A 16,267-nucleotide genomic window follows, 5' to 3' on the forward strand; every position below is an offset into this window, starting at 1 on the left:
TTACAACTACTTACACCTAACTAACCTAAGGACATCACACACATCCATGCCCGAGGCAGAATTCGAATCTGCGACCGTAGCGGTCACGCGGTTCCAGACTGAAGCGCCTAGAACCGCACGGCCACACCGGCCGGCTGTGTGAACACTGTTCTGTGTGTTATCGTATTTTAATTGTTCGTGTATCATAGTCTTTGGAACGGAAGTTTGAGACCAGCCCAGCATTCGCCTAAACGAGCAGGCGAAACCGCCTAAATAACATAGGCTGGCCGACGTAGCACGCCAGAGTCGTCAATCTGCAATCTGCCGTGCGGATTGGATACCGATCTGACCCACCTGTGTGTCCCGCAAGGTAGTGCGCGTTACTCTATATGGACAGGTGCAATATACGTCCCTCACAAATTGTAAATTGTAAATCTGAGAATCATGCACTACTGGTCAACAAAAAACATACATTGGCTTTATCAGGTGTCGTATAATCGGACAACACACATTTTTCTATAAATATTTTACATGTTCTATTAGAAAATGTGCCCTTGAGAACTCGTCAAATGACATGATGCTGACATGATGGATATCCTGCTCGCAACCGTCAAGCAGCAAGAGATGCTTGAGGTAGCTTACATCCAAATGGGTGGGTGAGAAAAGGCTGTCCTATTAAGAGGTATCCAGTACGGTCGCCTGACGTGATGCTTCTATTTTTCTGGGGCTATGTGAAGCCCGTGGTCCACAAGCTTGGTCCAGCGACTGTGGTAGACAAGAGAGAGCTGATCACTTATGTGTATGATCGATAAATTGAGGTACGTTCATGAGCGACGCAGTATGTACGAAAGTGTTGTGATGTAAATAGTTCCCAATTTGAACATTCTCTGAAAAACATTCACCAACAGCATTTTGATGGCACATGGTAATGTCTTCATTGCTTTTGTTTACAATCTTTGGGGTCATTTATTACATGTATGATTTCTAAAGGAATTATAAATAACATAGAATATGTAAACAAAAAGAAGAAATATTTGGTTTTCATAGCAAATAACAAATTATATCTGGAACATTCGAATAATTTTGTTACTAACAAATAGTTTTTTGCTATTATCAAGTGTTCACATGGATATATGACGATTTGCTGAACACTCGGGAAGGTAAAAACGTTAATTGCCTCACGTTAAAACGGTTTGAATTACTTTCCAGTGATACAGTATTTTCTTTGGTTCAAAATAAATTTAAAACATTGTGAAGTCGAGCGCAGAAGCATGACATCGCGTCTTAACCCGGCGGAGCAAGTTTCTTTGGAGAAAGGGGTATACTTCGGTGTCGTGGGGCATTCAACGGGTACAGAAACAGCAAAAATGATTCTGTATTCTTATCTTGTTATTTCTTGTTAAACCTGCAAAGGAGCTGTATCAGTAGGTATGTCTCATCGAGATCTACTATTATGGCGGGAAAAACCAGCAGTATTACATTGTAAACTAAATTGTTGTCTTTGTTATTAAGGAAGTTGTGAACATGCGTTGCCTTATGGTTCATGAGGTCCTGGTGACTGTTCGTCTGGATTTCAAATTTCTTTAAAGAATCAAAGCTTGTGGAGGATTAAATGTTAAGCATCTCTTTTTGAATATATTCACTATCAAATGCGACATAATGAACATACTTCGTTTCCTGCATATTTTTCTTGTGCAAGTGACACACAAAAATAATACTATCACCCTAAATTCCTCTTTCTGTTCAGCGTGCTTCGAAATTTGTTCCTGTGGTTCTGCTTTCTAGCCTGTGTAAGCTCTGACATGACAAAGCGACTCAATCTTCGTAAGAAATTGAGTTATTATCGATACCGATGCAGATAAAGTACTTGAAACTCAAATCAAATAAATGTGAATAAATGCTACTGGGTTCCTCGACCACCCTGTAGACCACAGCATTGTCTGTTATAAATCACTTTCCTTGATGAAACGAATCCTACACCTGTTATACCATTTTCTGCTGCTGTTGATATTACCCGATACTCATCTGACCAGAAATCCTTGTCTTCCTTCCACTTCACTTCACTGACCCCTACTATATCTAGATTGAGCCTTTGCATTTCCCTTTTCAGATTTTCTAGTTTCCCTACCACGTTCAAGCTTCTGACATTCCACGCCCCGACTCGTAGAACGTTATCCTTTCGTTGATTATTCAATCTTTTTCTCATGGTAACCTCCTCCTTGGTATTCCCCTCCCGGAGATCCGAATGGGGGACTATTCCGGAATCTTTTGCCAATGGAGAGATCATCATGACACTTCTTCAAATACAGGTCACATGTCCTGTGGATACACGTTACGTGTCTTTAACGCAGTGGTTTCCATTGCCTTCTGCATCCTCATGTCGTTGATCATTGCTGATTCTTCCGCCTTTAGGGGCAATTTCCCACCCCTAGGACAAGAGAGTGCCTTGAACCTCTATCCGCTCCTCCGCTCTCTTTGACAAGGCCGTTGGCAGAATGAGGCTGACTTCTTATGCCGGAAGTCTTCGGCCGCCAATGCTGCTTATTTATCTAAATTTAGGCAGTGGCGGGGATCGAACCCGGGACCAAAGACATTTTGATTATGAATCAAAGACGTTACCCCGAGACCACGGGTACCGTCCCTGCCATTAAAATACACAATCACAAATAAGAAAACGCAGTACAGCCAGAGGCGCTCAGAAGTTTCTGGGGTCGGTCTGCACCTGAAACATTAACGTTCGCTTGGGGGAGACACGTAGTCGGCCCAACTATATCCGATCCGCCAGCAACCCAACCAAGAGACAGTTAGCGGACCCACCGACAAGACGACTTGCTTTCCACCGGACCAGTGCACAAGGAACTCCAAAGCCAAAACGTAAAATGCGTAGCCGCCCACAACAAAGTATGGATAAGGTGTCAAAACTACACACACGTATTGGACAGCGACAACACGACGAGGAATGAACACTGCCTGAATTTTACGTCAGCGGCCAGGGCAGGTAACCGGAACGCTAACGGCCACAAAGCAGAAAATTCCACTGGTGCACTTGGACTTCAAATAGCCAAAATACAGTTAAACTCCACTGGATGGTGGCCAAACTTTCACCAACTCCAACACTCGCTGTTGCTCACGGGAATATCCCCAGCAGCCAACCATGAAAACCAAAAGCGTAATGTGAACACTCTGGCTTCGGTAATCAAATCACCAGTCAACTTTGATGTCCTGGGTGGGTGAGTCACGAACCCTGTAGCAATTGGAACAGCTCCCACACACTCCGACACACCGTAGGGACCGCCAGCGGGCCCGGCCCACTGCGCCGTGCGGAGATTTCCTGGCTGATCCACAGCAGCCGACCAACTGCCACACATCATCAGGGAGAGAGCACTAAAATAACTTAGCAGTCGACGTGAGAAGTACACACAGTGTTACAAACACTTGCACGAAGTACTAGACAATACTAACGGCAGAGACCGTGTAAAAACAAGGACGAATCACGAGTCGGCACACGCAGGTAACCCAAAAGCGATCAACGGTCAACATACATGTCGCCCGACAAGACGACCGACCGACGACTAACCAAGGTGGTCCGCACTCAAGTGATATGTATCGGCAACCGTCGGGTGTGTCATGGCTGTCCGGACCTCACTGTAGCCGCCCCGACTGAACTTCTGCTGCATATTAAGCCAAACACTGCCAGGTCCGATCTGCCCTGCTAGCCCTCCCAACTCACTGGCAGATCCGAACTAAATCCGAACACACGACAACCGGGAGGTAATAGCAGTCAGAAAAGATAATACGCCAGGGCTTATATCGATAAGCGCCGCTGCTGCCGCTCACGGGCAGGCAAGGCGGCAACGCGGTGACACCAGTAATTGAAATTAACATAACGAGGTGGTGGAAGAGTAAAAACAGGATATCAAATGAGATATCTCACAAACACGAGCCACGCACGGCTAACTTGTTTTAAATTTCCGTAAAAGTAATTAATGAAAATTACGCAGTACACCACAGACTTCTCTGTATAGACAGCTTACATGGGGCTTACATTTATCTCACAAGCCTAGTCGACACTTGGCTAGCAGAAATGTTTAACATTCGACGATGAGTTTTAATTTTGTAAGTATGGCTAAGTGCTGTATGAGACTTAATTTTTTTGTACTTCAGGGTGACCAACAATGAACAAAGCAATTATCATGATGAGAACTGTGAAAGGAAAGTCTTTGTTTAACAAAAATTGTTGGAAATTATATTCCGTGGCACACTACATATCACTATTCTATTCTAACTGTTTCGAACAACGTGACGAAGACTCGTCTGAATTCTACGTTCAGGTTTACTACTAGACTGAGATCGTAAAGGAATAAAACAACAGTTGCGGATGGTTTTGTCTCTGTCCACTTCACTATGCAAAAACTAGGAGCTGCGTCGTCTTCTAGTGTTTATCCTTACGCTTTATTTTTCAGGAACCGTTACGTCATGAAGTGTTCATAAAGTATTCGATGAAAATTCTGTTCTTTTGAAATGTAAATATCCGATATCTGAATATTCAGTAATGTTTAAATAAGCTCTAGAGTCATTTAGGTGAGGCAGAATGCTTCAAAGACAAAGGGGTTGGCAAAGAATAATCGGGCGCATTAGCGCGGCCGGGAAGAAAATGGAGAAAGAAGAACACGGGCCCCTCAGAATACTCGCCCTCAGAATTTACCTGCGCAAGCAAAGGAAGTGGAAAGCCAAACACTCGCCTCGGCTTTTTCATGTTTTCAGTCCGAGAGCTACCGCCGCGTTGTTTAGGCGTCGCTCTTTCATCATCGCAACTAGTAGGGCAGAAAAACAGGCCCCAGACGAGTGCAATAATAACGTCACGAGAAGTCCCGTTCTCCCGCGTAATGGACCGCGAAATTCCCTGTCGTGTCTCAGCCAATATTTGGCACAGTTTAGTAGCTGACGGCCAAAGGTTCACGTGGAAGACGGAATTGCTTGATGTGGCGTGTATTCTCATGTTTTAGTGCGACAGGGAAGTACTAACAGAGAAACCAATCTTGAAGTAGTAAGCTGTGCGCAGCTGTTGGAAATTGTGTATTATTCTAGTTTTGTTGTTAGGTTCCTTCATGCAGCTGACGAAGAATGAAAATTTTCGGCCACGAATACGTATAAACAAGCATTCTAAAGCTTATCAGAAATTACTAAGGATGATAAAAGCTATGATTCTCTTTTGCTTGGGTTGATTCTGTAATGACATGAGTATTTCGCGGAAAATGAAAATTGCTGACAAACTGGAAGTCGAACCCGTATTTCTTGCTTTTCCTGAAAAGTCATCTTCATCGGTAGGCTACTTAAGTAAGCCTCCAGGCCAGGTTGAATTTTTCACTGTCGCTATTTCCTCCTACAAATTTTGAACGGTACTGCCAGAGGTTCTGTGATTATAGTACCAGTGTGGAGATTGTGAGGGTAAGGGGGTTGGAATTCCGTTGAGGAACGTGGCTTACCCTAATGCAGGAAATAACACTTTGGTGTGCAAAATTTAAGAGGACAGTAACTTTTGCATGTGGGTCGCTGCCAAGTAACACTGCTAGATGAAACTTGCGCCATACATAGAAAGAATTGCTACAATGCCGGCCGCAGTGGTCGAGCGGTTTTAGGCGCTTCAGTCCCGAACCGCGCTGCTGCTACGGTCGCAGGTTAGAATCCTGCCTCGGGCATGGATGTGTGTGATGTCCTTAGGTTACTTAGGTTTAAGTAGCTCTAAGACTAGGGGACTGAAGACCTCACATGTTAAGCCCATAGTGCTTAGAGCCATTTGAACCATACGAACCTTGAAAGTCTCCTGGAGAAACACTGAGCCAAGCTACGTTTATATCCGTCCATAATCGCGAAATAGTCACCAGTGCATGATCTTGTGCATGAACTGACCTCTCCATTGTGTCCCATAAATTTTAGATATGCCTCGTTTCGGACAATCCGGGTGGCCAAATCGTTTGCTCGGATTGTTCGAAATGATCTTAAAACCAACTGCAGCCCGGTGAAACAGCGCACAGTCAGCCATAAAAATTCCATCGATGTTTGGGAACATAATATCCATGAATCTCTGCAGATGGTTTCTAACTAGCCGCACTTAACCATTTCCAGTCAATGACCCAGTCCATTCTATGTAAACACAGCCCACACCATTATGGAGCCACCACCAGCTTGCACAGATGCTTGATGACTACATGGAACCATGGATTCATTGGGGCTGCACCACACGCCAACTCTACCATCAGCTCTTACCAACTGAAATTCGGGCTCATCTGACTAGGCCCAGGTTATTAGGTCGTCAAGGGCCTACCGATATGGGAGCCGACGAGAAATGCTGCAGGCGATGTCGTGCTGTTAGCGGTGGCACACTCCGCACTGTCATAACGGATACGTTCGTCCACGTCCCACATTGATTTCTACGGTTATTTCACGCAGTGCTGCTTGTCTGTTCCACTGACTACAACAAACAAACGCTGTTGTTCTCGATGGTTAAGTGAAGGCTGTCGGTTACTGCAATGTCCGTAGTGAGATGTAATGCCTCACATTTGGGATTCTCGGCACACTCTTCACTCTGTGCATCTCGTAATATTCAATTCCCTAAATGTTTCCGAAACGGAATGTCCTACGCTTCTGGGTCCATCTACCACTGCACGTTCAAAGTCAGTTAATTCCGTCGATGAGGCCAGAATCACGTCGGAAACATCCTCATATGAATCACTTGAATAAAAGTGACAGCTCCTCCAACGCACTGCCCAAACCTTGTGAGTGCGATACTACCGACCGCCTCCGTGCATGTGCGTATCGCTAACCCATTACTTTTGCCACCTCACTGTACCATACGGAAGGTAACGGTGAGAAATATGCAATGACACAAACAGAAATGATACTTTTACTCAAAACCAATAATTATACTGAAGTCACCGCGACTCATAATGGTCCCGTGTACATTGCGAAAGAAGGTACGTGGATCTTAGTAGTAAGTGTGATCACAACGGGCACCAATGGATGCTCTGCAACGTGCCCTATGTTGACCACAAGGTTGGTACGGAATTTTCTCGATAGCACGTTCCATTTCCCCGCCAGCACGGCTGATAGCGCCTGGATGGCCGCTCGTCCAAGCCGCCAAACGCATCCCACACGTCCTCGATTGGATTTAAATCGGGGGATCGGGCATACCAGTCCATTAGCTGAATATCCTATCGTTCCGAGCTCTCCTCCGCTTGCTCCGTTCGATGCTGTTGCGCATTTTCCGTACAGTGAACGACCACGCCACGCCAGCCTCCTACCTTCCGCTCAACTACAACATCCACGAACGGTATCTTACCATTCTTCTCCAATTCCACAGTAAATTAAATGTTGGGTCTGATATCGTTCGTGTGAACGGTGCTGCTGCGTTGCATTCTCACCTTGAGACCATATCAGGAAATGATCACCAACATACCGTAGGAAGCAAACGGGCGCTACGTCGTCGAGTTCAGAGCATGCTCCTCAAGACGCTCCAAGAAGAAATTCACGACTCCCAGAGACGGTGCCAATCCCATCGCTGCGCCATCAGTCATCTCATAATACTCGTCGCGGTGCAAGAAGTATGCTGTCGCTAGGGCATGTCCGAAGAATTTGCCGATCCCAGATGGAAACTGTTGGGCTGAAAGATCCAGCGTGTATTATATTCGCACTGTTTGAAAAGTAACACTACGTCCAATTAACCAATATGTCATTTCAGAAATGTTCAAATGTGTGTGAAATCTTATGGGACTTAACTGCTAAGGTCATCAGTCCCGAAGATTACACACTACTTAACCTAAAATAGCCTAAGGACAAACACACCCACCCATGCCCGAGGGAGAACTCGAACCTCCACCGGGACCAGCCGCACAGTCCATGACTGCAGCGCCTGAGACCGCTCGACTAATCCCGCGCGGCAATACGTCATTTCATCCTGTTTCCATTTTCTTGAGTTATCGGTAAATGTCTGCCAGATAACGGTACGGCGTTAACAATGTCCCAGTTGGGCGATACTAACACTGGCAGATTTTTTGCCAGTCTCTAAGTGGGCGAACCTTTTGCAATAACTTTGAGCCTAAGACGGACATCTTCCTTGCATACATTCAGAAAAACAATAAACCATGGGAGTTCTGCCGACACCAGGCCCTAATTTCTTCATCTCTTTGTCTGGCAAACAACAATCTTTCAATGACGCCCTTGTCTTGCTTACGATGGCATGTGTCGAACTGCGATTAAGTTTCCGATACATGTAGTCTCCTAATAAATGTAGCGTTGTTAGTATTTAATGGTTAGAACTACAGTGGCATTTCCTTTGTTGACTGGTGAGTCATCAAAGACCTCGTTCTCAAATAAAAAGGGTAAGCCACGTCGTTCCTCCCGGCTAATACACTCTTAAAAAAAGAACGCTACACGAAGGAATTATCCGAATGAACGAAAATCTTTAAATGTGACGTACGTACACGGAAAAGTTGATTATTACAATTTCAGAAAAATCGGATGATTTATTCAAGAGGAAGAGCTTCCTGAACTGAACGAGTCAATAACGCGTTGGTCCACCTCTGTCATTATGCAGGCAGTAATTCGGCTTAGCACTCATTGACAGAGTTATTAGATGTCCCTCTGAGGTTTATCGTGCCAAATTCTTCCAACTGGCGCTTTAGACTGTCGAATTCCCGACCGTTCACAATTTAGGAGGGATCTGGCGACCTTTCTGGTCGAAGTAAGTGTTTTGCAAGCACTCAAACAAACAGTAGAAACTGTCGCCGTTTGCTGGCGGGCGTTATCTTGCTGAAATGTAAGCCCAGGATGGCAACCAAACGGGAGTAGAATACCGTCGACGTATCGCTGTGTGTAAGAGTGCTGCGGATAACAGCCAAAGGGATCCTGCTATGAAATGAAATGGCACCCGAGATCATCACTGCTGGCTGTCGGGCCATATGGCGTGAGGGACTACGGTTGGCCAATTTTCAATAGTCCAATACCAATCGCCGTTATTTAGGTTCTATTTTTAGTTTCGACAATACATTATGTCATCTTAAGGCCTGCTTAAATCGAGTAACCTTCATGTTACACAACACAGCAGCACTTTCAACTGGTCTTGTGAGGATTATTACGGGCATGCGTGCTCCTTGGACAGGTGTTAGCAACTTGGACAGTGGTCCAAGGAGCACTCATGCCCGTAATAATCTTCACAAGACCAGTTGAAAGTGCTGCTATATTTTGTAACACGAAGGTTTCTCGATTTAAGAAGGCCTGAAGATGACGTAAAGTATTCTCGAAACTGATACCCTGAAAATAAAACCTAAATATAGGCGACTGGTATTGGATTATGGGATATGGCGTGACAGGCAAGTTGGTATCCCACCACTGTCCGGGGCGTCTCCATACACGTCTTCCTGGTCATCAGGGGATAGAATCTCATCGTGTGGAGTGGAATTGTCGTCAGTGATTAGTCCGGTATCGAACTGAGCTGCGCCGTACCGTCCGAAAAGCAGGAGTGACAGCTTGTGGTGCCATTGCGTCTGACAGCAAGACCACTTTAGTTTTCATCCGCGGAACTCTTACAGCACAACGTTACTTCGACGACATTCTACGTCCGTTTGGTTGCCCTTACTGGTAGTCTTCCTGGACTTACTTTTCAGCAAGATAATGCCCGCCCGCACACGGGGAGAGATTCTACTGCTTGTCTTCCTGCTTGTCGAATCCTACCTTGTCTAGCAAGGTCGCCAGATCTCTCTCCAGTTGAGAAAGCCTGGAGTGTCCCAATCGAAGAATTCGTCCGTGGTGCTTCTTTTTGTCTTAGAGTAGGTCATATTTCAGTGGTTTAGGTTGCACCAGGATACGGCTGGTAGTTGGACTGATGTCCTGAGATAGGTCGTGCAAGTGGTGCCAAATACACTGCGGTATTCCCAAGATGGGCAGTCATCGCGGGGCTAGAGAAAATCTATTCTCGGCGTTGCAACAGAGCCGTTGTTCAGTTCTCGTTTGGAGAGAGCAACAGCTGTTCTAGTAGGATATCGAGCGAAAGTAAAAGGCGGGTGCTCGGCGCTTGGAGGGAAGCACAAGCGGCAGTTTGAAACGCGGAGTCGGCTCTTTGTGCCACATGACGTCACTGGTCCTGCTCCAGACCAGAGCTGTTGCAACCTGCGCAAATCGCCTTCCGTGCACGACCTCTCTGATTGGTTCCAGATGCTGCAATCATGCCCGTATAAGCGGAACACTGTGCCAGCCCAGTAAGTGAGTGGCTTTTTTACTCCTGACGGGAGTGGTGGAAATAGCCGTCCTTAGTTCAAGCGTTTTATACGAAACTAAGCGGCTTGTAAGGTGAGAAGGGTTTATTCTACTTTTATTTGGCTACCTTGTTTACATATCCTTCTTCTTGTACGTAATATGTTCATATTGATGTTTCACAAATTATGAAATACATTTATTTTTATCTTCTGTTGTTGGTCTGATGATATCTGTGACACCAAAATTGGTCTTCCGTACAAATAAAATGAATTGGGGCCAAGACTGCGAATCCAATAGTATCAAGACGACTGATCTGTTTCAAAGTGAACTACGAGTGTTGGAACTTAAATAGTATGGCTCTGAGCACTATGGGACTTAACTTCTGAGGTCATCAGTACTTAAATAGTAGCAACTATTTATTCAAAAAGAGTTACATGTTTGCACCTGATACTGTCCTTCAAAGTAGTCACCAACGTTGTGTAGAAACCGTTGCCAGCCATGTGGATGGCGTACTATACCGTTAGCAGAGCCTGTTCTGTTGATAGTGCTAATGGAGCGGTCTACTGCCTGTCGAATCTCTGGAACATTTCTGAAGCGAATACAAAGAAGTGGTTCCTTCGTCTTCGAAATCAAATCAAAGTCACAAGGACTTAGGTCCGAGGAGTATGGTGGATGGTACAGTACTTCCCTGTCCTATCGACCGAACAGAGCAGCCACAGCTTGCGCTGTATGTGCCCGCGCATTGTCGTGCAAAGTGATGGGTGGGTTGCGCAGAAAGTTTCGCCCCTTGTTTCGCAGAGCTGGTTGCAGGTGATGCTCCAAAAACAAACAATAATAATGTGCAATGACGGTCTGCTGTGGAGAGACATAATGTGTTACGATAACACCATCGCAATCGTACACGAGAATCACCATAACTTTCACCATACTGAGGCTCGGACGCATTTTCGACTTTCGTGGCGACCCATGATGCTTTTGCGAAAGAAGCGGCAACACTTTCTGCGCAACGCACCCATCATTTTGCACGACAATGAGCTGGCGCATACAGCGCAAGCTGTGGCTGCTCTGTTCGGTCGATGGGACTGAGAAGTACCGTACCATCGACCATACTCCCCGGACTTACGTCCTTGTGACTTTGATTTGATTTCGAAGATGAAGGCACTACTTCGTGGCATTCACTTCAGAACTGTTCCAGAGATTCGACAGGCAGTAGACCGCCCAATTCACACCGTCAACAGAACAGGCTTTGCTAACGGTATACTACGCCTCTTTTGTATCGGTTGTGAATAAATAGTTGGCACTATATAAGTTACTCCCCTCGTATTTTCATAAAACGTGGATCACAAACAACGCTGAAAAGACGACAACAGAAGCATTGAATTATAGTGTTACAGAGAATCGAAAGGCCGTCATGTCGCCCTCTGCGAATGGTGTAATTAGGAACCGCTATTGATGGACTTGGGATCAGCACACCGCTCTCCCTGCAGTGTTCGGTTTCCCAGATCTTTGAGACGCTACTTCTCACTCAAGTAGTTTCTGAATTGGCATTACCAGACTGAGTGCACCCCGTACCGGTCCTCTCCTTAGAGAAACATCTCTGGCAGTACCTGGTATGGAAACCGGCTCCTCCACATAGTAGGCCGGCAAGCTAGTCACTTAGGTAGGGAGATGGACAGCAACGGACAAAATCGAAAACAAAAGGAATTTATAACACAACTTGACGAGAAGAAAGGATAGGTTGATACGACAGTATCTGGGGCATCAAGAAACAACTAACCAGACGGAACTACTTTCGTTCGGCCATAGCTGTGTCTTCTTCTATTGCTCTGGAAGACGGCCATTCAACTTAGAACATACACAATATTAGTTCACTTTACCATATAAATTAATAAATGATTTACTTCTCTTTCACACAGTTCTTTGCCAAAGGATTGCTTTATAATTTAAAACCGTCATTGACTATGAGAGTATCACCGGATACACTTTTCAACTAACAGTTCTCTTGCTGTAGATAATGCAACCTTTACAAAGTAGTCAGCTGATAATGACAATATAGCTTCGTCGAAATTGGTAATCAAGATGTGTTTCAACTGCCCTTTGGAGAATAAAACTCTAATTTGGTAGCTTTTTTGCTTTCATGAAAGTACATTTTATCAGAATCCTTAACTTCCACTGTCCTACCCGATGATGTTGATTGCGGTTGCTGAAGTCTTTGAGCGAGGATGAGCTCTTGAATGCTCGATACTGTATTGACCTGAGCGTGAGGGCACTACTGTGATGAGAGGGAGAGCGTGTTTCCTGGAGTATCTCTCGCTGGGTTTTTTCAGACTGCAGAGAGACCACGCTAATGTCTGTGGTCCCGACTTTGGTGTTGCACCGCGACCTCTGGACGATACCACAAGTGCTGTGATGGCGGACAGACCTTCGGTTGCGGGGGTGGGGAATGGCGGGCGATTAACACGTGTTGTGGCGCCACGGTATAAATACTGTTAGTCAGTTCAGGTGTATCAAGACTGTAGCACTTACTCACAAGGGAACCTCCCCATCGCACCCCCCTCAGATTTAGTTATAAGTTGCCACAGTGGATAGGCCTTGAAAAACTGAACACAGATCAATCGAGAAAATAGGAAGAAGTTGTGTGGAACTATGAAAAATAAGCAAAATATACAAACTGAGTAGTCCATACGCAAGATAGGCAACATCAAGGAGAGTATGAGCTCAGGAGCGCCGTGGTCCTGTGGTTAGCGTGAGCAGCTGCGGAATGTCCTTGGTTCAAGTCTTCCCTCTTTATTTTCGCAAAGTTATGATCTGTCCGTTCGTTCATTGACGTCTCTGTTCACTTTAATAAGTGTAGTGTCTGTTTTTTGCGACCGCACCGCAAAACCGTGCGATTAGTAGACAAAAGGACGTGCCTCTCCAATGGAAACCGAAAACATTTGATCGCAATGTCATAGGTCAACCGATTCCTCCACACGAAAACACGCCTGATATATTCTATACGACACTGGTGACGGCATGTGTGTCACATGACAGGTGTATGTTTTCGACCCACCTAACTTGTATATTTGGCGAATTGGTAAAAAGATTCTTCTATCTTGCCCGACTTAGGTTTTCTTGTGGATGTGATAATCATTCCCAAAATAGTGATGAAAACACAAGAGTTTCTCACGTAAACTGCAACAAATGAATGCAACAGTTTCACAGTCGCACAGTTTTCCCTGTGCTCTGTCAAAACATATGTTTTTAACGTTTTCCGTGTTTAGACCGTCAAATCCTGCATATGTCCAAGTAAATCTGAACACGTCCTGGAATTTTGGAGATCGAAGTTGAATATGTGTCCCCATACTACGGTGCAGTTACCACGCATCGGACGGACGGACGGACGGACAGATAACAATTGTCTGAAAATAAAAAATTGAACTTTTCACTTTTTTTTAATCTCGTTTTGTTCTATATTGTTCGTTGACTTTGTTCGCTGCGGACGTCCGATGACACTCTTTCTGGTTGTTCGTTGATACGTTCACTCAGTTTTCTTATTACAGAAGGTAGCTAAACCCTCTGACCGAACACGCTGAGCTACCGTGCCGGCATTCACTCGAGGGAAGACTTGAACCGAGGACCTCTCGTTCCGCAACTGCTCACGCTAACCACGGGACCACGGCGCTCCTAAGCTCACACTATCCTTGTTGTTGCCTATCTTGTGCATGGACTACTCAGTTTTTTATATTTTGCTTATTTTTTCATAATTCCACACAACTTCTTCCTGTTTTCTCGATTGATCTATGTTCAGTCTTTCAAGGCCTACCCAGTGTGCCAACTTACAAATAAATTTGAGGGGGGTGCGATGGGGAGGTTCCCTTGTCAGAGATGAAAAGACTTAGATTACAACATAAACAATAACTTCGCCCCATCTGAGCTTGTGCTAAAATCTTTGACAAAGAGAAGTCTAAAGGATGATAGCAAAAAGAATAAGTCAGCTATGAATCATGGATGCTAGGCGGTATGGTCGTACTTTTGTGACAAACTGAAGGCAACTATTTGTCGGCGCAAAGCAAAGTTTCGCGTGTTGCCTCTCCTCTGCCAGCACGATGTGTACATCTCCAGGCGGACCAATAACCCGCCTTTACGGGCTACCGTATCGAGCGCAGCAGCCCACTACCCTAGCAAGGTACACGGAGACGCTGTATATGCGGGAAGAGGGCCCTGAATGCAGTTTCCCAAGAATGCGTGCAGGAGAGCGAACAGAAAATAATACGGCCTGCCCCGGGATGGCCTCTGCGACATAATATCCGGCGGGCACTCCGCCCACCCTCCTAACCTTCCGCCCAGTCCCAGACCACCTAGAGCTGCTGTCCGCTTCCCGCACGGACTACTGATAGCACAGACATTTATCTGCCGGTTCACAGATAAAATGTTCGCTCCAATACAAAGCGTCTCTGGTGTATGGGCAGTAGTAAGTTTTGCGCGGTTTGGTGTGCCGAACGCATCTACATCAATACTCCAAAATTCGCCTTACGCTCTGTAGCGGAAGATGTTTCGTGTACCACTGTCATTTCTCTACTTTCCAGTTCCAGTCGCACGGGATGGACAATCATTGGGAACCGGCTGTGCCAGATCGAAGATATCTCATTTTACAAGATACGAAGGACGTAAATAAAGTATGACAATGTAGTCCAGACACTATCAAAGATGGGGCATGGTCAGATACGATAGGGAAGCGACCTTTACACACTGTTCTCGATATGTAGTGTGCATATAAGGAGCATCCAGTTGAGAGTACTATTGCTGTACGGCGTTGTAATTAAGTGTCCAATTCACAGCTTTAAATGTTTTCAAAAAGTGATCAAAGTTCGTGGATTAAATTCGAAGAGGTCCGCCGGAAAAATATAGCAGGATGATATCAAGGATTCCGTGAAGCCTGTGGCGAGAATGCATCGCCGTATAGGAGTTTGCACGATGGAACAAGGCGTTTCGTTTGGGTCGGTATATCGATTTGTACTGCATAGGTCGGTCGTCCATTCCTGAAGATCAGACTGACTTTGTGAGTGGTTTCGTTTCAGTAGACCATCGGTGGACCATCCGGAAATTATCCGTAGAGGTTTGTCTCAACCATCGAACGGTGTGGCATATACCGACAAAATCTCTTCGCTTCAGGAAAATTGCGTCTCATTGGCCTCCACATCAACTCACCGACAGACAGAAACGGCTCTGGTGTATACTGGCTAGCATCCACTTGGACAGATACCGCAACGAATGTATTGTCACCACTGACGACCCAGGAGCACGAGAATAAGAGCCTGATTTAAAGGGTCTATTGAATGAATCGCGTCGCCCAGATTCGCCATGCCACTACTACGAGTGAGTTACTCTTACATGTGTTGTGGCTAAGGGACAACCCGTCATAACTTACTGTTTCTTTGTGTCACCAGTCTGCGCCAAATTTTGCATCTCACAGGAGCAATTGCAACCGACGTCCTGAATTATTCGCTGGGTGCATTCTAGTCTCGGAGTTCGTCTACAGTTTTCACCCTCTACAGCTTCCTCTAGTACCACGCTAGTTGTTCCTTGGTGGCTCAACGGAAGTCCTACCATACTGTTCTTTCTACTTGTCAGTGTTTTCCACATATTCGTATCCTCACTGGTTCTGCAGAAAACCTTCTCAGTTCTTAATTTCTCAGTCCACCTAAGTTTCAGCATTCGTCTATAGCACCACATCTCAAGTGCCTTGATTCTCTTCTGTTACGGTTTTCCCACAGCCCGTACCACACTGCCATACAATTATGTACTCCAAACATACATTGTCAGAAATTTCCTCCCCAAATTAAGGCCTGTGTTTGATACTAGTAGACTTCTCTTGGGCAGGAGTGCCCGTTTATCCAGTGCTAGCCCGCTTTTTAAAAAAATAGCTCTGAGCACTATGGGACTCAACTACTGTGATCATCAGTCCCCTGTAACTTAGAACTACTTAAACCTAACTAACCTAAGGACATCACACACATCCATGCCCGAGGCAGGATTCGAACCTGCGACCGTAGCA

Source organism: Schistocerca piceifrons, chromosome 3 (genome assembly GCF_021461385.2).
Source record: "Schistocerca piceifrons isolate TAMUIC-IGC-003096 chromosome 3, iqSchPice1.1, whole genome shotgun sequence".
NCBI lineage: Eukaryota > Metazoa > Arthropoda > Insecta > Orthoptera > Acrididae > Schistocerca > Schistocerca piceifrons.